This window comes from Rattus rattus, chromosome 12 (assembly GCF_011064425.1).
Source record: "Rattus rattus isolate New Zealand chromosome 12, Rrattus_CSIRO_v1, whole genome shotgun sequence".
In the NCBI taxonomy this organism is placed as follows: Eukaryota; Metazoa; Chordata; class Mammalia; order Rodentia; family Muridae; genus Rattus; species Rattus rattus.
The window spans coordinates 14,187,955-14,195,194 of NC_046165.1; the positions used below are offsets into that span (position 1 = coordinate 14,187,955).

Sequence of the window (7,240 nt, forward strand, 5' to 3'; positions counted from 1 at the left end):
AGAAACGTTCAACATCTTTAGTCATCAGGGAAAGGCAAATCAAAACAACCCTGGGATTCCACCTTACACCAGTCAGAATGACTAAGATAAAAATCTCAGTTGACAACAAGTGCTGGTGAGGATGTGAAAAAAGAGAAACACTCCTCCATTGTTGGTGAGATTGCAAGTTGGTACAACCTCTCTGGAAATCATTCTGGAGTTTCTTCAAAAAATTTAACATAGTACTCTGTGAGAACCTAGCTATATCACTCCTGGACATATTACCAAAAATGCTCCAACATGTAACAAGGACACATGCTCCATTGTGTTCATAATAGTCAGAAGCTGGAAAGAACCCAGATGTCCCTCAGCAGAGAAATGGATACAGAACATATGGTTCACTTATACAATGGAGTACTACTCAGCTATTAAAAACAAGGACTTTAGTGGTTGGGAAGTTAGCTCAGTGGTAGAGCACTTGCCTAGCAAGGGCAAGGCCCTGAGTTCAGTCCTGATCTCTAGAAAAACAAAAACAAAAACAAAAGAAAGAAAAAAGAAAAAAGAAAAACAATGACTTCATGAAATTCATAGACAAGTGGATGGAACTAGAAAATATTGTCCTGAGTGAGGTAACCCAAACATACTCACACACACACACAGACTCTCTCTTTCTCTCTCTCTCTCTCTCTCTCTCTCTCTCTCTCTCTCTCACACACACACACACACACACACACACACACACACACACACACACACACACACACACACATGTTATGCACTCACTGATAGGTGGACAGTAGCCCAAAAGCTCAGATTACCCAAGATACAATCCACAGACCACATGAATCCCAAGAAGAAGGACGACCAAATTGAGGATGCTTCAGTCCTTCTTAGAAGTGGGAACAAAAAATATTCATGGGAGGATATACAGATATAACATTTGGAGCAGAGACTGAAGGAAAGGCCATCCAGAAACTGCCCCACCTGAGGATCCAGCCAATATACAGCAACCAAATCCAGACAATATCCCTGATTCCAAGAGGTGCAAGCTGACAGGACCCTGATATAGCTGTTTGCTGAGAGGCTCTGCTAAAGCCTGAGAAATACATAGGTGGATGCTTGCAGCCAACCATTGAACTGAGAAAGAGTCCCCAAAAAAGGAGTTAGAAAAAGGATTGAAGGAGCTGAAGGTGTTTGCAACCCTATAAGAGAAACAATGCCAACCAACCAGAGCTCTCAGAGACTAAACCACCATCTAAGGTGTACACCCATGGGTCCAGGTGCATATGTAGCAGAAGATTGCCTGGTTGGGGATCAATGGGAGGAGAAGCCCTTGGTCTTGCCAAGGCTTGATGTCCCATTGTTAGGGGAATTTCAGGGCCAGGAGGCAGGAAGGTGCCAGTGGGTGGCTGGGTGGGGGAGCACCCTCATAGAAGCAAGTGTAGGGAGGAAGGGATAGGGGATTAATGGATGGGAATCCAGGAAAGGGGATAACATTTGAAATATAAATAAAATATTTAAAAAAACCCAAAACAATAGCAACAAAAATACCTCTGTCCATGCCTTTTTCCTTTACTGACCAATCACAGGCCTTGCCCTATTTTGTGCCTGTCACCTACATATAGACATCAATACACAATACTCAACTGCTGATTTTCATATTTAAATCTTACTTTTATAAAATTGTAAATAATCAATATTTAAAAATATTTCAAAACTTACTTTAGATAAAGTAAAATGTCTTATCTTATGACTGGCCACAGTATTCAAGCTCAAACAATGTACATGAATAGGTTATCTTCTTAGTTTCCCATAGAAACTGTAATAGAGATTTGCTGTATTCCTTAATAAAATCCAGTTACACCAAAGGTGTGTTTTTTCGTTCCTAACATCAGGAAGATGGAAACTCTGGTATTTCTTAGCGAGAACCTAACAGAGAAAATAAAACAAGACAGACATACAAAGAAAAAACCCACTACAAGACAAATAATTGTAATTGTACATAATTCCTATTGATTCATACTTGATGCCACTTAGGATTACTATGGATGCGCCTCTGGGCGTATATGAGTTGGGGTTTCTAGATTGGGTGAGGTGATGTAGAAAGGCTCATTACTTCAGTGACTGGGATCCACCACTGAATAAAACAAGTGAGCTAAGGGGAAGCTCTCACTCTTTCAGCTTTCTGACTGAAGGCAGGGCAGTACCAACCTCTTCACATTCCTCCTGCTATGCCTTCCTCACTGTGAACTGAATCCTCAAACTATGATCCAACATGAACTTAAATTATTTTTACCCATCAAGGAATAAAGTAACTAAAATTATTCATATATATATATATATATAATACATTTATACATACATATATGTGAACAAGGTAACCTCTGATTTTTTTAATTTTTAAAATTTACTCTCTCATATATTATCTCCTCCCTCCTTTCCTCCCAGACAGCAACCCCCATAATCAACTATCTTGGGCACACAGACACTAAACTAACAATCTGGGATCCTGCATGGGACAGACCTAGGCCTGCTGCTAATATGTTACAGTTGTGATGCTCAGTCTTCTGGCACTCTTAATATTGGGAACAGGGGCTGTCTCTGATGATTTTTCTGCTTTTGGTAACCCTTTTCATATGATAGGAGCTGCCTAGTTTTATTAAAACCTGAAATCTTTGATTTTAAGTGACAAGGATTTGAGACAGAGGCAGAAGGGAGGTCAGAGGCTTAGATAAGTCTGCATGAAGTTCCAGCAGGCTGAAGGACACAGTGTCTCATATGAAATACATCAAGCGTAGGCTGTGCCAGTTTACATACTACAAGTATAATAGGTTGAAGGGCATAGGAAATTAGACACCATCCTATCCCCACTTCTAAAAACCTATGTTAAAAAGAATTAAAGTAGGTATCTCGGAGTGAAAAAAATTAAAATATTGAATGACAGGTGAAAAACATACTGTTATATGAATCATGGAATGAATCTCTGCTATTGACTGTAATGGTTATAATTTGCCAATAAATTCTTTGTATTTAAAAAAACAAGTATAATAGAGCTATAATTTTTCTTTGGAAAAATGATTATTTATGCTAGATTTAGTTTTATGGATAAAATTATTTCATAACTTCTATTTTTATTTTTATTTATTATTCTCTCATACAATACATCCTAAACACAGCCTCCTCTCTCTCCAATCCTCCGAGTTCCGTAAATTTCCCTTCCAACTCAGCCGGACCTGCTGTTTCTCCATTTCCCTTCAGAAATTAGCAGGTTTCTCAGGGATATCAACTAGACACTGCATAACTACCAGATGCAATAAGACTAGGCACAAACTCAGTAGGAGTAAAATAATCCAAAGAGCAGTCAAAGAATCAGAAACCCCACTCCTTTCTTCTGACCATTTCACCTTTGAAAATAATAATTAGATATGGTGTTGTGTACCTAGTTTTCAAACGTCTGAAAAATAGTAAAGTTTATAGGTTATTTTAAAAAACTTTAACTCTACTAGGTATGAATCATTGCAACTAACATATTCTGAACAGTAATACTGAGAAGAATAATTTTTTTATTTTACAAGTGTCTAGAATGAGATCAAAATGTAGAAAAAATGAACAAAGGTTCACTCCTTCAAAGGGGAAGAATACAGGGAAGAGAGGCAAAGATTAAAATGAGACTGAAGGAGGCCTAGCCCATATAAAATAATGGAAAAAAACTGAAGGATCGCCCTTACATTATAGTCCTAAAGACTATAAATGACTGGACTCTTCAATGAAATTTAAGAGCACCAAAAATCACTGAAACCCCCTTTGGTTTTCTATGGGGGGAACACCCATAAGGAAGGGGGAGGGGAATTTTAAAGGGCTTTAAATGTATATAAGAAATATTCAAGTTTAAAAAAAAAAAGAAAAATAATAAAAAAAACTGCTTACATTATAGTCTTTACAAATGACTACTTCAACAATTTAAAAATCACTCCTTTGGTTTTCTATAATAAGAATTTTAAAGCATGTAGCAGTATTACAACTACTTGAAAATTTTTCAGTGTTCAAATAAAACATGTTCATTTCTTTCCCCATTCAGGTTATAATTAAAAATGAGTAATTATTAAAATTACAATAGTATTCCTAACACTGATTTGCTTTCAGTAATAGACTAATGAGCAAATTGGTACAGTGTGAAAACATCAGAACACAGGCATAGTTCACAAACAGCTGTAAAAGACTGACTTTTCCCACATTGAAATATGAGCATCTGCTCACAACTTCTCTCAACTGAATTGAAATCTCTTTTTAGCACAGACCTTTTCCATTTTCTTCCCACCCCAAGAGGGCATTAATGCCTGTGTGAAGGTGTGAATGTTCATAGCTCTGAGACTCTGTAAGTTGGTTAATTATAAGGCTTCTTTCAGATATGGGTGGTCAATTGAAGTTTGGAAGGAAAGAAAATAGTGAAATTTTGGCATGTTTTAGAGATTGTAAATTTGGAAATAATTAACAGCAATTTATCCTGTGATGTGTCTGTATGTCCAGTCTAGTATTCATCACCACCAGTAGTCAGACCTTGATCTGGATCTCACTATTCTCAGGGGACAATGCATTAAGTTCCGGTTTGTTGAATCAAGTTACACTGCTTCATACATTTTAGTCACTGAAGAAAATAATACAATCATAAAATGAATAACAGGAATTGTAAGAGTTTTACACTCTTGCAATCCCAACACTTGGAAGATCTGGGCAGAAAACTAAAAGTTCAAGATCATCTCAATTCTTCTAGTATATATTGAGTTCAAAGACAGCCTGAGGTACCATAGAGCCTTACAAAAAGAAAGGAGGAAGTAAGCAAGGAAGGACAGAGAGACAGAAAGACACAGAGGCAAAGATAGGAAAGAGGGGAAAGAAAGAAGAAAGTAAGAAGGAAGGAAGATCTTGCATAGAAAAGTGTTAAATTTATGCATACAGCATGTTTGACTACTTGACTCACATAAATAAGGACACTTAAAGGCTAAATTAATAATTTTTAATAAGTTTAACTTAGCAGCATTTGTAATTAGTGAGAATTACTAATGTTTATAAAACAAAATCATAATGGTACCTATTACACGCAATGCTCACTATGTGAGAGGAAGATATAACATTAGTGTTATTATGAATGTATTTTAGAAATATTTGTGATGATGGCATAACATGAATAGTATTTATTTCTCAGAACTGTGCCAAAAGAAAGTGTTACCTGTAGAATTCCTTGTGGATACAAAGCAGAGCTTGACATTCAGGTTATGTTGACTTCTGCCACAATGTCAAGTGATGTACTAGAAATGACCAAAAAGTTCATGAGAGATTCAATTTGATTTCTGGTGGAGAAGGAAGAATTGACCTTTGAAGGAATTAAACAATTTTATATTAATGTTGAGCAAGAGGATGGAAGGAAGCTGGACACTCTTTGTGACTTAAGTGAGACTTTGACTATCACATATATGTTTATTTTTCAATGCAAGGTGCAAGGTGCAAGGTGGATTGGCTCATGGAGAAAATGTATTAGGGACTTAATGTTTTGCTCCTCATGGTGATGTGGACAAGAAGGAAAGAGATGTCATCATGAGGAAATTCTGACGAAGATCAAGCCATGTTCGGATCACCACTGACTTGTTGGCTCGTGGGATTGACAAACAACAAGTGTCCTTGCTTATAAACTGTTATCCACCTACCAATCCTGAAAATCATATTCACAGAATTGGCAGAAGCGGTCAATTTGGGAGGAAAGGTATGGACATAACTTTGTTACTGATGAAGACAAGAGGACTCTTCGTGACATTGAGACATTCTACAATACCGTAGTGAAGGAAATGTCCATAAATGTGGCTGACCTAATTTAACTTCGGGGATAAGATAGTTATGAATACAGTGCTCACTGTTACTGAGGAGGTGAGCGCAACATGTACTGTGCTTCTTTGAGAATATTTGAATCTTGTTTCATGTTCACAACAGATTACCAGTAGAGATTTTGATAGCAAAGCAACTTTAGTCCTGAGCTCTTGTGAGGAAAGGCATTGGCTTTACCCTCTTTAGAGTTAGACTGTGGGGTGTGGGGTCTGTAAAATCCTTTTCCTTAGGAATTCACTTACTAGTTATTTGGCAATGGTTTTATTATATATTCTCTAAAATTTAGTAATATACTTGTGGACTAAAAACATATAAGTGCTGTATAAAATCAGCCAATTATGTTAAACTAGCATATCTGTCTTTTTTTTTATAGAACTTTAAAAGTATTTTTTTATATACATTTACTATTGTATTTTTCAATAAAGTATTTTATTGTTATTCCCTTTCCCCATATCTGTCCAGTTTATTGTGTTTGTGTTGCCTCCACTAGAAGGGCTTTAAAAGTGATTGTTTTTAGAATAAATTTTAATGCATTTTGTTACTATTGTATTTATTCAATAAAGTATTTTATTAGTGGTAAGTGCTAAGTAGACCCCGTTGATACGACTCAGCTAGCAATCATCCTAGGCAGGGTTAACCCTCCAGTAAAACTGACATAGTGCACATGACTTCATGATGTTTGAATGTTAAATACAATTGTATACTCAGTTTAAAAAATAAATCAGAACTTGTTTCTTCATCTTTTACAAAGGTGAATATTTCAGTATATTCACCAATCAGTATAAAAAGATTTGAGAAGTATTACATCTAAAAATGATTTATTTTCTTACTCAAAACTGTTTAGGTTATTTAATGTAAGCAAAATATTAGAAAAATTATGTAACATAAGATGGTTTTTACATCCCTTGGTCAACTACACAAAATTAAAGATGGTCAATGATGTATTTGACATCCCCTTCTGAAGGCTGAAATGCTCACTGTCTATTCATTTATTTCTAGTAAGGGAGGTAACAAAATTCTCAGTTCTACTAAGTTTCTTTGGGTTTCCTTTTTTAATAACATGATATATTTCTGAGAAACAGTAACAATTAAAAATACTTCTATGGGTTCAGTCTTGGCAGGACAAGGGCTTCCCCTTCCACTGGTGCTCTTACTAGGCTGTTCATTGCTACCTATGAGGCTGGAGCCCAGGGTCAGTCCATGTATAGTCTTTGGGTAGTGACTTAGTCCCTGGAAGCTCTGGTTGGTTGGCATTGTTGTTCATATGACTGAACCCCCAGTGAACGTGATTGTTGGGGAGGGCGGTAATGGGGGAGGATAGGGAAAGAAATACCCATAGAGAAGGGGAGGGGGAAAATTTAGGAGGATGTTGGTCCAGAAACTG

General features: G+C 36.6%; 1 pseudogene; it reads left to right on the forward strand.

Annotated features, from left to right (window-relative positions):
- The first annotated feature begins 5,080 nt into the window (after positions 1-5,080).
- On the forward strand, positions 5,081-5,849 carry LOC116913879 (annotated as a pseudogene).
- The last annotated feature ends 1,391 nt before the right edge of the window (positions 5,850-7,240 follow it).